The sequence below is a fragment of the Calidris pugnax genome, unplaced genomic scaffold, assembly GCF_001431845.1.
Source record: "Calidris pugnax isolate Ruff unplaced genomic scaffold, ASM143184v1 scaffold273, whole genome shotgun sequence".
NCBI classification, from domain to species: domain Eukaryota; kingdom Metazoa; phylum Chordata; class Aves; order Charadriiformes; family Scolopacidae; genus Calidris; species Calidris pugnax.
In genome coordinates this window covers 9,012,809-9,032,178 of record NW_015094508.1, presented here as the reverse complement: position 1 = coordinate 9,032,178, position 19,370 = coordinate 9,012,809, and the positions used below count along the sequence as shown (strand labels likewise).

General features: G+C 38.0%; 1 protein-coding gene across 1 annotated transcript in view; it reads right to left on the bottom strand.

The window, feature by feature from the left end:
- Positions 1-8,548, bottom strand: part of PDE4D (phosphodiesterase 4D) — a 623,750-nt gene extending 615,202 nt beyond the window's left edge. Inside the window, exon 1 of the mRNA XM_014964972.1 lies at positions 8,442-8,548. The gene's annotated coding sequence lies outside the window, so the exon portion shown is untranslated. The remainder of the gene's footprint in view (positions 1-8,441) is intronic.
- Positions 8,549-19,370: the final 10,822 nt, after the last annotated feature.

Genomic DNA, 19,370 nt, shown 5'->3' with positions numbered 1-19,370 from the left:
TGGGGGCGGGGGGGTGGGGTGAGGAGAGATAAGTAGATAAATAAATGAAGCCTGAAGTGGTTTAGGGCCATGGGACCCAGGGCTATATAACATGGGTGGTTGCACAGCCTCAAGATCATAGTGAACTAAATCCCTGCTTTCTTAAGGATTCCAACACTGCAGTCTTGCAAACATCTGCCAGTTAAAAAGTAAATAAATAAATAAGGAAACCCAACGACACCGCAGGCTTTCCTTAGCATCAGGAAAGTACAGTTATAACTTTTAGTGGTCAACTTGCAGCAAATTGTGATCAGGGAAGATCAGATTCCAGGGAGAATAAGTACAGGAGAAAATACGTGTATTTTTTCCAGAACAGGCTATCTTAACACTAATACAACACACATGGTAAATTGCTTAATATCTCTGAAAGTGGAAACTGCGATGAGGCATGAAAACCGTCTGTGGATGAAAAGCATCCTCAATGAAGAGATGATTTTTTAAAGTAATGCTCCATATAGTTTAGATGGATCAAGAGTATCTAAAACCAGGGATTATATTAAAACCTTAGAGTCTTAGCTGGGACTGGAAAGTATTTATAAAGATTTTATGACACATTAGTAACAGACTTTGAATGTGATATTTTGCTCTTAAGCTGCAATAAGACTTACTAAGAGATAGAATTAAGAGCCAGTAGCCGAAGCTAGAAGAAATAATATCCAAAAGTAAGCAATTCTACTTTCATTAAAAGAGCATTTCAGAAAAATCAAGTCTTCAAGCCATAAAGCGTCATCTCCAAATCTCACACTCCAGCGCATTGCAAAAGTAGGCTTTTCCTGGCTTTTCAACTAATGGCTTCTGAAAGGGTTATTTCATACCTTTTTCCATGTTCTTTTTCCACCCTACCAAGTACACCAACAAATGTTGCTAAACACCCTACAGAAAACTGACTTTTTTTCCCCTTCTACTATTGCTGTGTTTTCCTAAACCTGGACATACTATGCTGATGTAGCTCTTTTCTAGTGCTACTTTTTTTTGGTATGGATTTTAAATGCTATTTTTCATTATTTCTCTTGCACAGAATAATTACTAGAAGACTGACATTTGATCAGTCCATATTGAGCTTTTTGGGGAATGCCAGCATTATGACTATCTCTTCCCATGGGTTATCCTATACATCAGTATTCCCACAGCCAGGCACATGACAAGGCAATTCAATCTGAATGTTTGCATAAAGGGCCTTAGTGTTTTTTCTGTGAGAAGGCTTCAGGAAATGGCTGCAATGACTGGGGTTTATGTTCTCAAACTTTATTTTGTCATCAGGAGTAGCTGGCTTCATCCAAAATAAACTTGAACAGATTATTCAGAGCAACAGATGTTTTTCAAACAGAGAGATTCATGTTTAAATAAAATAATCCACAATGTCGATTAGCAAGGCATTAGGTAGATGTTCCTATACCTTTTAATTTTAATTAAATACACAAGATACCGATAACTGGCCTTTTCAGATCTTAGCTAATTGTTTTGTTTACTGTACACACACATGCACTATATGGGAATCTATTAGAGGCAAGGTTAGTGATTAACAGTTTCCCCTGTCATCATAATTAAATATCTTGATGGGAAGCATCCATATGGGTCTAACGGAGGCAAAGAACAGATTTTATATCCCTGAAGTCCAAGGGCAACACACTGCTAGAAATTTCATTTACCAAAAGGCTTTTTAATGGCCAAAGATAGGTGGATGTACAAACACATTAGTGCCAGACACCACGTTGCACCACAAATGCCTGGGACATCACAGATCTTACCATCTGTTTTAAATGAATGAGCCACAGATGTTCAAACCTCCATATGAGCTCACTCCAGAAGCTGCATACAGTATTCAGACTCTGAAAAGTGTAAATATTAAAAATCCTACCCTTGATTTAATAAAGTCTGCTTTTAAGTATAATTTGCATTTTATAGCTTTTCTCTGTGCAAATGATGGCTTGTACACATAAATATCTAGTAACCACAGTAATTTTATGTCAGTATATATATTACTTACAGTAAAGAAGGTAGCAAACACATTCTCATACAGTTACATCTTCTCTTCTATATCACTTTACTCATGAGGCAGGAAAGAAGAAGCAGAAGGACAGAAATCAATACAGACTCCTTGGCTATAAATTCGTGAAACTACAACCCTTCACATCAATGGCCAGACCTCAAAAAGCTTATGGAGGATGAGATCCTTAGATAATAGGATAAAGAACAGACAGACTACATTTCAACTTTGTAACTGTTAAATGTTGATTTAAAAAAATATATTCAAAATGTTTTGATACAGATTGAATGAAATCTTATAATTAAGATTTTAAAACAGCAAGCAAAATCAACATCGCCAAAATTCAACTTTTAATTATACATGTAAATATTTATGCATGTACATCCACACACTAACTCTGTTTTGGGGTTATAGCACATGCAAATCACCACTTTTTTCAATGCTATAAAAATTACTACATTAAGGATCTTAATGTTAAGTAATGGCTTACATTTTCAAAACTTTAAGATAGAATGAGAAAGATCTGTTAGTGTTATTGCATCTGCAAAAAGATTGAACTCTAAGGAAAATCGCTATTACTGAAAACTGGTTGAGTAACATGCTGAAATTCAGCATGACAAGATGAGTTATATTCATCTCCCATACTGTGTCAGGTATTTATGTACTGCAGTTAACTGCAAAAATTTTTTTGACAGTAACCAGAAAGCTTAATATATAGAAGAGCTGCTCAGGATAATTACAACCATGGACAAACACAGATTTGATTAATCACATTTCATGACATGCACATCCCTTATGTTCTCGAAATTCTGGTTTTCCAGTGAAATGGAGTATAAAACAGCTTTCAATCTTTGCCAGCTCAGTTTACACAGCAAACAGAGTCCCTTTAGTCCATCTAGATGCCTTTCTGTCACAGGCCATAAAGGTACCTTCAACCTTCTTCCACTTCAGCTCCTAAGAGCCATCAGACCACTTCCAAACACACATCAAGCACAAAAAACTTATTTGTCATACACACTTAAAAAAAAAAAAAAAGCATACATAACTACTTCCATACAGATAATACACAAAAAGAGGTTTCTTTCCCTTTATCATCTTGTCAAATGCATTATTGAACTGGAATATTTTCATTTTTCAGTTCAGCAACCTACAAATTATATGTTTGCAGTCCTTGCTTGAGAGCCTCCAACCATGAAAATTCAAAAAAGTTTTGGTTTGCATTGGTTTGGCAGAACTGGACAGATGAGATCATACTCAAGATACGATGTCTCAAGAAAGCTAACAGATTATCCACGGGCTGTAATTCAGACTCCAGGCTATAACAAGGCTGAGCTTTGCTAGCTCTTAAAATCAATGTGACAGGTAAAACTTGCCGGCAAATTGTTTAATGCAAAGGACACCATCATTTCTCATACAGAGAACAGCAAGTTCCAGCGAGTCCCTGAAAGAACAGTGTGTTCTCTGTACGAGAGCCAGGAGCTAGGCTACTTGGGGAGAATATTTGTGTTACTGCCTGAAAATTTAAATACATCTGTATTCCACTTTGGGTAACAATACCCTTATTCAAGGAAAGCAGGCTGGAACACAGGAACAGAGTACAGAGCTCAAATCCTGACACAACAAAACCCAAGCAACCCTGGCCTCCATCCTGAGAATGCAAATGCATGCAAACAACTGGTACTGTTTTGCTTATGGCCTCTTCCACATACATAAAAATGTAAATGCTCACCTGCTATGAACATTCACACACGCACCTTCGAAGTACATTTTACTACCAGCACATTCGCTGCACAGCTGTGTACAGAAAGTGACTGCAAAGACAGAATTACAGAAGCAAGCCAAAAGCTGCTTCATTAATAGTATGACTTGGAGGTTTTTTTTCTTTCCTCCTCTGGGCCAAATTGTATCACGTGCTTTGTTTAAAACTATAAACCAACATTTTCAAGATACTTTGAAGATATTCACTTGAGCAGCTAATTTTAGCTTCAACATTCCCACTTTGGTTTCTTCCTATCTCCAAATATGATTGAAATTCACTTGCTTTTTCATCTACATTTCTTTTTTTCCTCTCTCTCACACTGCCCCACACACTCAAGACCTTTCAATCTGCTGAGTGATCTCCCAGAACACACAGATATCACAGATATATGTTTATGCTGTTTTAAGAGGTTATGATACATTATTGTACTGATGTGATTACACTTTTTTTGCCTTTTCCTCAAGACTGTTTTAACTCTTAATGATCAGCCAAGAATAAAGCAAAACTCCTTCCATTTAAAAAGAAAAGAAAAAATAATTTTTTTGGTTGATCTTAACTGAGTTATTTATTTTTCAAGCTCTGGAATAATCTTTATATAGTGCATAGCTAATTCAGAAATTTAAATTCACCGCTGTAAATGAGAGAAGAAAAAGTTCAGTATACCTCAGGCTTAACAAAATTATTTTTTCTTTTTCTTGTGAACTCTGATTTGCCGGTTACAAACTTTATATTTTTTGTATGAAAGATTGTGAAAAAATTGTAACAACACAGTTCCATAGGTACATTCTTCTGTGAAGCCAAGGCATGTTAGAAGTGTAAAACTGAGGAATATAGGAATATTTATTTCCAAGATGAGCAGTGTCACACTCAAAGTCACTTACTGTTCTCATACAAATAATATCACATAGCAACAGCAACAGAAGGCCCTGTCAGATCCTTTACTAATTTTGACCTGTACTTAATTCCCAGGGCTGCCATGAGTTATTAGCAGAAGTGAGGGCATGAGCTGACTGCCCCACTAAGCAACGCTCATGCCTTTCTGGAGCACCACTCCTGTCTCTTGTCAGCATGAAGAACCCAGCACTTGTACAGGCTTAAGATGCGTCCAGCGGCTAAGGCGGGCACATTTCTTTTTTGTGGGCTTCCCCACTCCGTTTTGTTTGTTAGTGTTTTGGACTGAGAGTTTCTTTACATGACATCCAGCACACAGACACACAAATGGAAGAAATGCTCCTACCGGCTGCAAATGGCCTTCAGTTAACTGCCCATCAGGAGATTATAACATGAGTACAAAGCAGAACACGCCTGCAGCCAGTACCCCCCTGCTGCACCGAGCAGACGTAGTTTCGACATTTGTAAAGCAAAATGTTTACACAGCTATTTCCCCAAACATGTTGGGGTTTCCATATTAGTTATGGTGCTGATGTGGGTACCTGAACTCACACTGAAAATTCACTAGCAAGACCTCCACACTTAAAGGGAAGTTTAGTTCTTTCTATAAGCTTTTCCAAATTATGTAAAACAATTCTTCATATCCATCTTACTTTCAAGCAGACGAACACACATGAATTTTATCTGCATCAGCCAAACACCAATACGTGCACCTCAGCCAGCAGGACTCAAGGTAGGTGCTATATAAAAGCTATGGCTTGGGCGATCTTTCCTGCAAAGTTAAGCTCCCTTGCAGCGATAGAGAAAAACCTCTGGCATGTTTTAAACAAGGACATTAGTCTGACACTCTCTACTAAACAATTGGAAAAACCTTTTCAAAGAGTTCTGAAAAAAAACAGCTGTCTAGCCTTCCCAAAGTGGATGTAAAACATTGAAATAGTTATTTAACATAATAGGAGACAAACGGGTTTTTTTCAAGTAACATCAGAATAGTCAAGGAGGCACTGAACTATGAATCAGGGAGCATCTAGAAAAAGCAATAAAATGTTTGGTGCAAGCTATTTCTGCCCTAATTAGCCTTGGCACAAAGTACCTATATTGGATGTGGGATCAAACAGGTGTCCTAATGTGGACCTTTACTGCTCTAGCATTTTGCTACAGTTTTGCTAACAGATATTTGTAGTACAACATCATATTGCATATATATTCCAGGATCTCATTCCTTCTTTGGCTCCTGACCTGCTCTGGCTTGCCCGAGGTTATGTTTAAATTGTGCGTGTTTTCATCCTGTGCCTACCATCCTGTTTAGTTTATAATCTCGTAAGGGCAAGGACTGTCTTTTACTACTTGTTTGAACAGCATCCAGCACAATAGGACTTTGATCCAGCCTGTAGGCACTGCTTGTGGTATGTCAGATTCCAAATATCACCTATAGAATTCTGTATCAATACAGTTTCAGTTCCTGGAAACGTGGTATTGAAGTATTGAAACAGTACATGTACTCAGCTATAGCATAGGACCAATTTTCCACGTTGCTCCTGTTAAGAACTCAGCAAACACAGTGCCATAAGAAACTCAAACTTGCAAGCTTTTCCCATAGTTTCTCTCTTTTTTATTTTTCTTTTCTTTTTCTTTTTTTTTTTTTTTTTTTTGTTGCACACAGGAAAAATAATGTAGCAATGTTCAGGGCTAAATAACCTGACTAGATTTAAAAACCAAAAAAAATCCCAGCAAGAGATAACTTCTATTCAAATGAGACATGACAAGTCACATGACTGTTCAGACAACAATGCCACATTCTCCAAGGTTAATGTCTTACCAAGTTATTTCCTTGTGCTTTGCATACGTCAGAGAAACTGTGCTGAAACATGCTTTTCACGTCTAAGAGAACTACTTTGGATTTCTTATTTCAGAAATATCATAGAAACTAATTTTCTGTGATTCACCACCTCACTTAATGCATACCATCTCAGTCAGATTAATTTCAGTCTTGCTTAGGTTTTGCGTTACATATATAATAGTGCACCTATTTACTCTACATGACCACTAATGTAAAGCCTGCAAAAGTTATCTCAAATATTTCCTGTGTGAGCAAAATACTTTTTTGTTTAACTTCATTAAAGGCATTAAGAGGAATTAAACAGTTTACTTTGCTGACCCACATCTAACAAAAGTACTCCAGACAGTATCACCATAGTATTGACTTTCAGTTTGTGATTTGATTTTGCATGATTCTATGCATTCCAACATAAGACGTGCCAGCAGCAATATTGCTTTCACCAAGGACACGGTATGCAGAGCTCACTGTGACATACACAATAGACATGCACACTCCTCACAAAAAGAAACTCAGTAAGTATAAGGCCACTAATACAAAAGAAACTGGTTTACTGCAATGTTGACCGTAAATATTATGGCTTTTTTTTTTTTTTTTTTTAATTTCAGGAGTTGATAGCTGACCATTGGATAAAAAAAGAATTTGACAATAAAGGATAAACATATTGCCAAAATGATTTTTTAAATGACTTTTATTACAGGTTCAAAAAATAATTTCTTTGCTAGCAAAAAAAAGATTTTTACAGAAGTTTTACAAGGGCATTTTATGACCCCAGAAGCTATAATATTCATCAGAAAGAGCAAGTCAGCTGTCTGAAGAACATTTACTCTGTTAAAATTATTTACTCACTCAAATCCATCTGAAAAGCTATGGCTTCAAAAAGGAAAGCTAATAAGAAACTGCACAGGCTTATATCCTGCTAGCAGAAAGTATGTACTTCTCGGTATAAGCCAAGCTATTCCCCCACAAATGCTAGCTTTATTACACCACATAATGAAATGATGTTTCCAGTGGAAAAACAAGCAACATGGAAAGTTCTTTGCATGAACTAATGCATTTATAGCAATGAATATGACCTTGTAGCATTTACTAGAGAGGTGTAGAGCACCAACTTAGAAGCTTTCTAATTTCTGATTTCAATCTGCTGCTCTATTGTTTTAAACCTCAGTTACACAGAGGTAACACCGACAATCTCAGGAAACCAACAAGGGAGTCACTGTGATAACTCCATCTGATTAAACTGCAGATCCTGAACAGTGTTTCCCACTGGTTTCTAATTCACTGTGAGTAGAATTTGTTTTTTAAAGTGTGAACTCTAACATGCTGGCATTTCACTTGCTTCAAAAACAACCTCTGCAAGTTAAAGAAAGCATCATAGCACCATGAAATAAAAGGTGGAGAGAGGGTGTTAGTTAAGCTTTGCAGTTGTTTAAAATACTAGATGTTAACACTGTCCTGCTTTTTACTGGTATGCCTGCTCTTATTTAGAGAAGATGCAGGGGAGAGCATGAAAGGAGTAGGGGTTCTTTAGCATACTGCAAGTTGAAAATTGTGCATATTTCAATAGTTCTATCACAATTGCTAGTACACAATATACAACTGTATGAAAATATAAGACATGCCACATATCTTGATTAGGCACAAATTAGGTGTAATGCAGCATCGCTATATTTTATTATAGAAGAACAAAAAATACAGGGAACAAACACAACCCATTTCAGAAATGAATGAATCCCAAATGCACTGACCACATGCAACATCAAGAAGCTATTTTAATCCTAGCAAGAGAAGAGCTACAAAGTTTACTGTACCTGGTCTCACACAGCACAGAATCCCAAATGTTAGCTGCTAGTGAACTACTTCCTAAACACAAGCATTCTTGTTTACGGTATGTAATTATCAGAGTTGAAAAAGTCAAAATTACTCACAGAGTCCTGAAGATGCAATAGCAAACTATCTAAGACAGGAAATTCCAGTGCAATATTATAAAACAAGTAGGAATAAACATGCATAAAGTCAGGAACTGACAGGCCTCTGGATTACTGCAACTGTAGGAATCATGCTCGTGCATGCTGGGCTATAATTTATGAAACGGAGCCCAGGAAACAACCAATCATTTAGCTCCTCCTAACAAGTCCAACTGGCTATGAAAAGCTGGAAGTGCTGCTCAGAACAATGAAGAGGAGCTATCCCACATATTAATCTGCTTATCTGCGATTGCTTTCTGTGTAGAGAGAGGGAAGCATGTAACAAGGAGTGGAGAAAAAAAAAGAAAGAAAAATTACAGTTTCACTACTGAAAAACAGAATAAATGTCAATCAACAGGCAAATCTTCCGTTGTAATCAGATGTCTAGTGCTGCAGTCAAACATTTATAGTACCAGCTAAAGCATTTCAGAAGAGCACCATCCTCCTTAGAAGTGATTTTTTTTCATGTTATTGACAGCAAGCTACTCAAACTGGATTTATGTTCTCTATGCAATTGTTTCATTGCTCTCCTGCTCTTAATTTAAATATAATGTTACTGCTTAATCTGAAACATCCTTCCATAAAATCTGATTAGAGTAAGATTTTTTTTTTCAGATCACAGGTGGCTGTTCAGTGCATTAATGAGCAGCCCTTCCTGGAAAGCCATCTGCATGGTCCTATGGTTTAAGATTTAAAAGACCATTATTTACCAGAGAGATAAGAAGAACAAGAAAACATGTCTTCAATTAATAAGAAAAGAAGAAACACTTTAAACAACCTGAAACAGACCAGGATTTACACACTAGGGCATATGGAGCCAAAATCGTCCTTCCTGGGAAATTTTATGGTTTCAAAATGTGGGTTTGATCAATGATAAACTGATATTTTCTGCTAAGTAACTTTTCTAAAGTGCTTCAGACTAAAGGAAAATATTTTATTTTCACTTCTGATTTATTTTTAAAAATTTATAAAATAAAATTTATAGTTTCATCTAGTGAAACATAAATAGAACTCTGGCAAGATAAGAAATTTTGACTCTACAGAACTATCTTCCTGTACACGTGCCCAGTGAATTCTCCATGCTGATAAATTTCTGTTTACTCAAAAAAGAAGCAACAAACTTTTACATATAAAAACCTACATTTTTGGAAAACAGTTGTTAGCCTGTTTATAGAGAAATCCTGGCAATATTTAATGAAAACATAGACACATTGAGATGAGTTAGCATGAATGTTACAAGGGTGGAAATCATTTAGGCTTGGTTGCTTTATCTTTAAATTGTTTTTACACATGGTTATTCTCACATTCCTTCCCTTTTCTCCCTCCTCTTGTAATGCATACCTTCCTTAATCATTTCTGAAATCTCCTTCACAAAAAGTATTTTATAAAACCCTCTCCAATATTTGCTGTTATGACACTCACATTCAAGATCTTCTACAGATATTTTGCAGCTTCAGATACTTTCCCATAAGACAGTTAGTACCTGCAGATGACCATCTGGACCACCTTGTCCTGCTGAGCATCATTACTTGAATTAGAGAAACAGAAGCCTTTAATCTCATGAATCGGGTCTTTTTGCATACCTAAGCAGCCTCCTCCCTAGGTCTTCAGTCTACTCCTACATGTAGTAATCATGAGCTATTTCAGTGTTGCATCCTTTTAAATGGCTCTTGAGGCAAAATTTCTATGCAAAAACTAAAAACCAATGTGCTGAAAAACAACAGTTTATAATGGATACTGTAAGCGATATTCAATTACCTTGTTTCTGTGGATTAGAAAAAATTCTTAATGTCCCACAGATTTCTGAGCAACAGATTAAAGGAATAACTGTATTTAAAGGTTCTACAATTCCACAATGACTGAGGAGCAGCCACCTATAAATAAGAGCATTTGCTAACCAAAGGGACAAATGCAAGGATAACATACATAACAATAAAATATAAAAATATATTTTAAAAGGGGTAATATTATACAATTTAACCTAGAAATCTGAAAATATCCTAGTCATGCTTATGAGATGCAGACAAAATCTTCAATTTTCTATAGCCATTGGCAAACTTGTCACCAGCCCATATTCTATTTGACAAATACTAGAAAGAGACACAATGGCTTCACAGACTTGGAACTTGAAATTATTGCCTTTGCAAGCCATGTCTCCAAACTGAAAAAGGAAACCCTGCAAATTTCAGTTTTAGCTTCCTGCTGCCCTAACAGAAGGAAAATAAAACAATTACCAGCTGGTTTCTTTCCACGATGACTGAGGAACAATCTCCTCCAAAGAAGAACATTTGCTAATGAAAGGGGTAAATGAATATATATACACATATGCTAAGGTGTTTTTTCAGAATAATTCAAGATGGTGCTGCCTTTCCCACCCAAATAGGCTTCACAGTCTCCCTTCCACCCCACCATCCATTGAGACTACAACAGGTCCTTCAGGTAGGAGCAAGAATGCTTCCCTTACCTCCTTGCCAAAAACTTCCTTCTTACATCTTTTGCTTCTTTTTGTACCTTTCTCAACCAAAATGTGAAGGTGCTGGCTCTAGTTCTCTCAACAAAGAAACCTACCACAAGAGTGTCAGTCTCTGGTTTTCATTCTAAAGACCACAAAGGGCATTAGCTCCTACCATTTCCACCAGTGCAGAAGTTATACATAGCCTGACACCCGCATTTAGTGTTTTGAAAACAAAATACACTGCAGTACCATAATAAATTTGTACCATTCCCTTATTTGCTGTATAGCTCTGGACAGTATCACATTGCCAGTTTACTGTAGGTAAATTTAAAACCAAACAATCTACTGAAACAAAATCCACAGTTAAGAAAAGCCTTCACTGAGTAACTGGAATGTCTGAGGTAAAGCAATACAGTTAATCCTTCAGTGCTTAAGATATCATATCCTTGGCATTTCATTTTTTTTTCCTATCTTGTTAAATTATTCATCTCCATAATAGGATTTTTCTGCATGTAATTCATTCTTTCTGTACTAGGCTCTCTTTCAGAACTCCCTGATTTGTGTTGCTGGGTCTGCCACACTGGCATCAACTTCACACCTACTAATAAAGTCAGCAACCTTAAAAGTAACGCATTCCTCTGACAGTTACTATTTTTTTAAAGTGCTTCACCCACAATTATTTCACTTTGTCAATATTTGAAATACTTTTGTGAGCTGTAAACTTTTTAAACACTATAGCATACAGCTTAAAAGGAAAACACATCAAGCAGGAACTTCAACATTTACCTGCCTAGAGGTTAGCCTTTCTGGCAGACTGAAGGGGAATCCCATTTTCATACATGAAAGTGTCTGGGCATAGCAGACTTTGAACGTTTAACTGATTGGAAGAGGCAGACACAGCCTAGGTATGAGTGAGGCAACTTGGTAGCTGCAGCTGGCTCTATGGCAAAGTGTTAACAGGGGGACACTTCCTCCCCTCTCCTTAGCTAAGTCGGGACTTGTGAAAAAAGGGCTACTCCTGTCAGTGGCAATTTGACTGTCCAGAAGAAGAATGCAAGATTAAGCTAGATTCCAATATATTTCCATTTTCTCAAGGCGTTTTCAGCCCCACTGTGGAGTCACATTCCTTTATTCCTGCAGTTCCAAGTGTCCTGTAGATGATCAGACATATATGAGCTGAAACATCTGTAGATTTACTTAATCCTGCAGAATGTATTTGTGCGTAGCTTTCCTAGGACAACTTGCAATCCATGAAGTTCATACAGAGGTGGTTGTTGCCAGTTTCTCTGTATGACTAACTATATAAGCAGTATCTACAAAATCACCCCTTGCAATTCAAACGTACCGAATATATGGGAAGAAAGGCATATTGCTATTACACCTAGCTTTAAAAACAGCAGGAAAATTCTACACACTGGGACAGCATTGAAAATAGCAGATAGGAACAATGGAAGCAGAGATCTGCAGGCAGGCTACAAGAGAAATTCTCACTGTTTACTCATCTGATTAATCAGCAGGTATAATCTGCTAGTGAACCTTACATGAAGAATACAGTTTATCTGATAATATTAGGAAACAAGCAGTGTGTTGAATGACTTGAGGTATAAACAAATACACAATAGTTTAATAAACAAGTTGTTCATGTCTCCAGATGCTGATTTTATTTTATACAGCAGCAATGCCAACAAATACCAGATCGTAAAAGATAATTGTACTCTGTATGATAGTTTTGTGAAGGAAATCTTTGAACAGTGCACAAGAAACATGGAAAATATGCAAGGAATGGAACATATGATCCATGAATACACATCCTACGTCAGAAGCAGGAAGACCTCATCCAGCATGTAACTATATAATGATTTAGCAAAACACTATGTAAAAGAATGCGAAACTCCTGCTTACAGTAAACAAGAACAACCTCTAGTTAAGGTTACATTATGTGGCTACAAAAAGCAAGCTGAAGAAACAGAGTATAAGCATAGAAGATGTTTTCGGAAAAAAAAATATCCTATTTACCCATACTCATTTAGGAACCCAAGGATTCATGCCTACTATTGGTTCAGATACACATGAACAAGTTCAGCCAGTGCTAAACTCGCTACTAGATGCACAGTTAACTGATAACTTCAATACAGAAGGAATATAAGCATTTTTCACAGCTAATCAGTTCTGCATGGGGGAGAACATTGTTGTACAGTCTGGCTGTATTACTTGCACACCCGAGAATGTAAGATGGCACAAAGCCGTACGGTATTATATACATGTGCTATGTATTATGCTCAGGATGGATATGCTTCAAAACCCCAAAGAACTTCTAAACCAACTTGATATTTTGTAAATAATCTTGTTTCAGTAGCTATAATAACAATCTATTGTTGATTTTGTTAATAGAAATGTTGCACTGAAAGTCAGACTGAAAATTAACAGTCCAGTATCTCAAATTTGAAAGTGAGCTTTACGGGATGCTTAGTGGGAGACATGCCCACCGCCACCAAAACAAAATGAAATAACTGAGAAAAAAAAACAAACCCACAAAAAAAAAAAAAGGAGAAGAAAAACAAGACAGGGAAAAACTATAGGCTTTATTATTAGTATCCTTTGCCATTTAATAAAGCCTGGAGGTTTTGACCGAGATTTAGAACTCATTTCACATACACAGAAAGGAAAAACCCACACGCTATGCAGCACTTATTAAAAAATATGTGAGTGCAGAATTTCTCTTGGTTTAACACATGCCAAGGGAGAGAAAATATTAAGCAACTCTTCCCATGATCACTGGTTCTGGAATGGAATCCAGTCTTCCAAGACTTTCTCCAGGATCCAAGCCACAAGATACCCATCTCCATCACCATTTACTGCAGCAAGTTACAGCTTATAAACTACCTTTGAGGCAGTGAGGCTATATAAGCTACTACTGTATGACTGAGCATCCTGCATATGTAGAACCCACTTTATGCTGTCGAAGTTTTACTACCTATATTCCAGAATAACAATGATGGAAGATGGTGAAATCTCACTGGTCCTCTGGAAAGCAGAGTCACGTTTAGACTGAAAGGCTGAAGTCAAGGGAAATCAGTCCACCCACACTGGCTGGTCTGTGAAGGGAGGAGGGTAATAGAATTATTCCAGAAAGAGCAGAAGATATGGGAACATCATTAGGAGTCTCAGTAACTAAAGAGATATAGACGGATTTATACTCTCACAGGTACACAGGAAGATTGATCCAAGGGAGAGGATCACAGGAGACAAACGTATAAAGAAAATGCTTTCGCTTGCACATACTCTCTCTCCCACAGAGGTAAGAAATTCAAATGAAGAGATGGAAGAGAAACTCCATGCTCTAGGGAACGAATTTTCATAAAAAGGGACTCCTTTTCTTCATAGTAACTACTAACATCTGCTCAGGAATGACGAAACTGTCTCCGAGAGCCTAGGACAGCATGACTTTAAAAGAATGATAAATCTCATGCTCAGACATACGCCAGATAAGCTAAGAAAGCAGCCAGCTGAAGATGAGCACCCAGCAGACCCAATGTGTTTGCAGCCCTGTTGATAAACCTAGTATGTACCCACGTGGGGAAGCCCTACAAACCTTCCGCTTCCTTGCTCCCAGAAAAGCCTGATTGTTTGCATAAAGAACCTCAGCACTAGAAAGTTTAAAAATTACAGCTTTACAGTTGCACACAAAATTGATGCATTCAGTCCCAGTAGTAAGAAAGTTTGGAGTTCTTTGAGAATAAATAGAAACTATATTAGAAAACAGCTATAAAACTATAAAACCTGGCATTTGCAACTTGTGAATACTATATTTCAGAAACAATGTAATATTTTGCACAGGATTTGCATGAGAGGCTTTTTTTGGCAGGGGGAGGGGTTGGGAGAAAGGTGATGTGTATGAACCTTCCTAGGTTCATACTGAGAAAAACAGTATGCATTATATCTGGCCTGCGGTGATGGCTGGGAGGAGCTGACAGTTGTCAGCCCACACAGCAGATGAAGCACTGAAGCCTACAGTTACCATTTAAAGACACTACTGATGAGCCCCGGAACTTGGTAGCCTGCTGACATGGATGGATCACTGGGGTCAGGCACTGGCTCTCAAAGAGTGAGAATGAGTACTGAAGAATGAACCCTGCATTATCTCTCTTCTTATCCTAAGCTGGGAGTGTCAGGCTTTTCTTTCATTGTTCCCAGCTGGGAAAAGTAGAAATATTCAAACTATTTGTTGCATCTTGGTCTCCTATAAATAGGAGTACAAAACAAAGTGAGGAAGATTAAACCAACGCATTTCCTGCCTAGTGCAATTCCCAGCAGTGCTGTGAGTCAGAACATCCATGCAGAGTGACATTAACACCAGAAAAACCCAAAGTACTTTGCAAGACCCTCATCAAGTCACTGGGAGAGGGAAGGGAGAAGAACAAGGCTGTGAGGAAGAAATTAGATTTATAATGTTAAAGGAGGAAAAAAAAAAACCAGCCTACGCTTTACCTGTTCTGGGAGCCCCACAAGTTCAGTGGTAGCAATGGATCTGTGCAGGGCTGGACTCTTGCCCCGATCTTCCCTCTCACCCCCTCTGGCAGTCTCAGATGTTCTTAGTGAAGCAGCAGCTGTCACTCTGGCAGCAGCAGCGTGAGCCCAGCTGAGTTCATACGTGCAGTTATTTTAGCACATTGCCTTTTTCTTTCTTCTCAGAAAAAAATTCTGGCAATTTAATACTTTGGATAGCTCAGCTAGACCTGGATAGGATTTAACTGGGTAGAGAAAAAAAAAAAACCCTAAACAAAACAGTTCTTTCAGCCCTGGCATTCTTTTTCTCAACCGTTGCGAGCAAAGGCACAAGAGATTTAAGAGGAAGAGTTTTCTTTCTGGCGGGAAATATTAAGCAACCAAGTTATAAGCAGAGCAGGTCACATTTTTGTTGCAAAATGCCAACTGAAATTGTCTTAAGAACATGAAATAGTTTTTCAAGAACTGTCAGTGTAATCTCTAGACCACAGTCAAATTGTACAAGCCTGTGACAGGGAAACTGTCTCCTACTGTCACTCCCTCTTCTCTGTTGTTCTGCTCACAGCAAGCAATAGCCTGGAAGTGGAGTCATGGTTTAAAGTCTGCCCTATTCGTCCTTCTCTAAAGTCACAGCCTATCCACTGTCTAGACACAGAACATCCACGGCCTTTTCTGGTCAGAGCTTTTCCACTCTTATACAACATATAAAAAGTTTGGAGAGGACACTTGAACACCCTGTGTCCTCCTACCCTTATTCCAAAGGGCGATAGTACCTGCCTTCATAAATAAGTTCTAATAAATTCATAAATACCATCACCTGCAGTGCTTTGTGCAGTTCTGAGCCCCACCATTTAAGAAGGATGCAAAGGTCCTTAAATGCATCCAGAGGAGGGCAACAAAGCTGGTGAGAGGGTTGGAATGAATGTCCAGTGAGGAGTAGCGAAGGACTCTGGGTTTGTATAGTTTGTTGAGAAGGAGGCTGAGGAGTGACCTCATTGCTCTCTCCAGCTTCCTGAGGAGAGGAGGCGGAGAGGGAGGTGCTGAGCTCTTCTCCCTTTGTTTAAGAGGCATTTAGATGCGTTGTTGTTGGATATGGTGTAGGGGAGAACTTTGTAGAGTAAGGTTGATGGTTGGACTCAATGATCCCAAGGGTCTTTTCCAACATGAATGATTTTATCATTCTGTGACACGTGGAAATGATTCAAAGCTTTGCCAGGAGAGGTTTAGACTGGACATGAGGGTGGTCAAACCCTGGAACAGGCTTCCTAGAGAGGTGGTCAATGCCCCAAGCCTGTCAGTGCTTAAGAGGCATTAGGATAATGCCGCCCTTAATGACATGCTTTAACTTTTGGTCAGCGCTGAATTGGTCAGACAGTTAGACTAGATGGTCACTGTAGGTCCCTTACAACTGAAATGTTCTATTCTATCCTACTCTAGAGAAAGTAAGGGCTTTGAAATTGCATTGCAATTCTCGTGGACAGAATGGCGACTCACATCAGACCTAAGGTTCATAGACTCTAAGATCCTCTTTCACACTGTCAAGCAGATGATGCCAATGAAAGATAACACGTAAATAACACCTGTCCAGAACGCACTTGCAAACTTCAGCAAACTGTGGATCAGCAATGCACTGACACAGAGTTAGCATCAAGACTTGTAACATCTCCCAATTAATTATTTTCTTCCATTAATTTATCCAGCCGTATTTTGAATCCATATAAACCTTCACCATTTATAGGAATTTGCTAACAGGAAGTACACAACTTAACTACAGCCTATAAACACCACATCCTTGAGTTCCAAACATGAGACCTTCCCCTAAGTTCATTTGATGATTGCAAGATTTTGTATTTGAAAATGCAGCAAATAATTGCCCCCTTTCTTCCCTCACTCTCATTATATCATAGACAGCAATAGACTCCTCCATCATCTGTCCTCCAGGCTGAAGATTGTTGTTCTGCTGTTCGACTTAATCATTTCTCATGTGGAAGCCCCTCTGTTATTCTCTCTATGGCTACAGCACCAACTTCTACATTGGCATAACAATATTCTTTCATAGTAAACTGTTATATATCCTATACTGACAGCAAGTGTCCTACCTGTCAAACAACTGTCTCCTCTCATACTTGGAGTCATTCTGTGCAGAGCTGAAAGAGGTTTCTAGTGCTGTCCATTTTCATTCTCTTCCCTCTTATCTCAGAGGGGGGCAGCTTCCACTTTCTTCTATAGCAACGAAATAACAGAAAAGCCTCTTCCTGCACTGTATGTCTGAGAATTTTCAACCAGAAAATATGAATTATGGACACAAGGACTTTCTTTCCAGGTGAAGGTCACTTTCAATAATCCCATTTATTTTCCTTTTTAAGCTTGGATTAAGTAATTTTAAAGCTACATCATTATTGTTAATATTGTTGCTGAATTTGATCTTTTAGTAGCCCTTAGTTTTCAGTACTTTTATCATCTTTTCCTGTTAGCAGAAGTTGCTTTAGGCATGGCAGCAGCCTTGATGGTTATCTTCCCTGTGCTATCAGTTCTTCAACCATCAATGCGAATACTTTTTTGGGTTTTTTAAAGGGTTATTAAATTCATCAGAGGTTATTAAGTTCCTGAATCCAGTGTTGTTCCCTTTTGGAGATAGCACACTTGCTAAACTCTGGGAAAAGCGTTATATTCTCTGAGATTTACTTACGTCATTGTTGGAACTTAAATCCGTTCATCCTGTCTGAGAGACAGAATAATGACTAGTTTTGTTTTACTGTCACATACTATGAGAACTTGACCTTTGCATTTGAGCACAGGTTGAGTGGGACAAATTATTCTTCAGGGCATCTATGTAATCAGGTCCTAAGTGAAATCTGAAGCTTTAGCAGTAAGGGAGACCATTGTCTAAGTCTGGTGCTAAACCTTTAACCCCATTTCACATCCAAATGCACGATAAGCTATTTGGCAGCAGACACCAAAAGAGCAGATACCAGTTTGACCTTTATAAGGTGGGATGAGTGAAAGAATTGCTAGTTCAGACTTTCTTATTGGAAGTTAAAGAATAAACAAGTTGAGACACATGATGAAAACCTTTTCAATCTCATGTAATTAATGCAAGGCATTTGACTTAATTTAAGACCACAAATTCACAGGCATTCACTTAAAAAAAGCTAAGTTGTCTTTTAAGAATCAGCTGCCACTTAAATAATTATTCATCTCTAAGACCATATATCCATCTGACCTGGTTAAGATGGCATCTTTCCATTGAAAATTATCTCTTCTAGGTAAATGTATGTAAATAGTTTTTCATCCTCAAATTATGACACCTTTGGAATTGTTACTATTTCCTTATGCACATATTTTAGTTTCATGTGAAAAAAGTGATTGAGACAAATTCCTATAAAATTGTTGCTCATTATGCCATGCCAGATCTCTGAAGCAAAGATCAAACATTCTAGAACACAGAGGCCGGAAAGAAGAGTGGGGTGGAGGGAATGTGTTTTGCAGTTGGGGTTTATTTCTCATTACTCTACTCTGGTTTGATTGGTTATATATTAAATGAAGTTCCCCAAGTCGAGTCTGTTCTGCCATGATGGCAATTGCTGAGTGATCTCCCTGTCCTTATCTTGACCCACAAGGGTTTTGTCACCTTTTCTCTCCCCTGTCCACTTGAGGAGGGGAGGCACGGAACAGCTTTGGTGGGCACCTGGCGCCCAGCCGAGGTCAACCCATGGCACTGGAGACTATATAAAGCAACAGAGAGTAGCATATGAAGATTATGCACATAAGCTGAGCAGCAGCCATATGTTCTTCTTACCAAAAGACTGCTTCCTTATCTTTCCTCCTAACCAAGGAAACATTGTGCTACATACACACACAGAGAAATAATATAGGATACTGTAATTTTTAGTCTTAATACGAGAAACTTCCATACTGTTCTATGAATG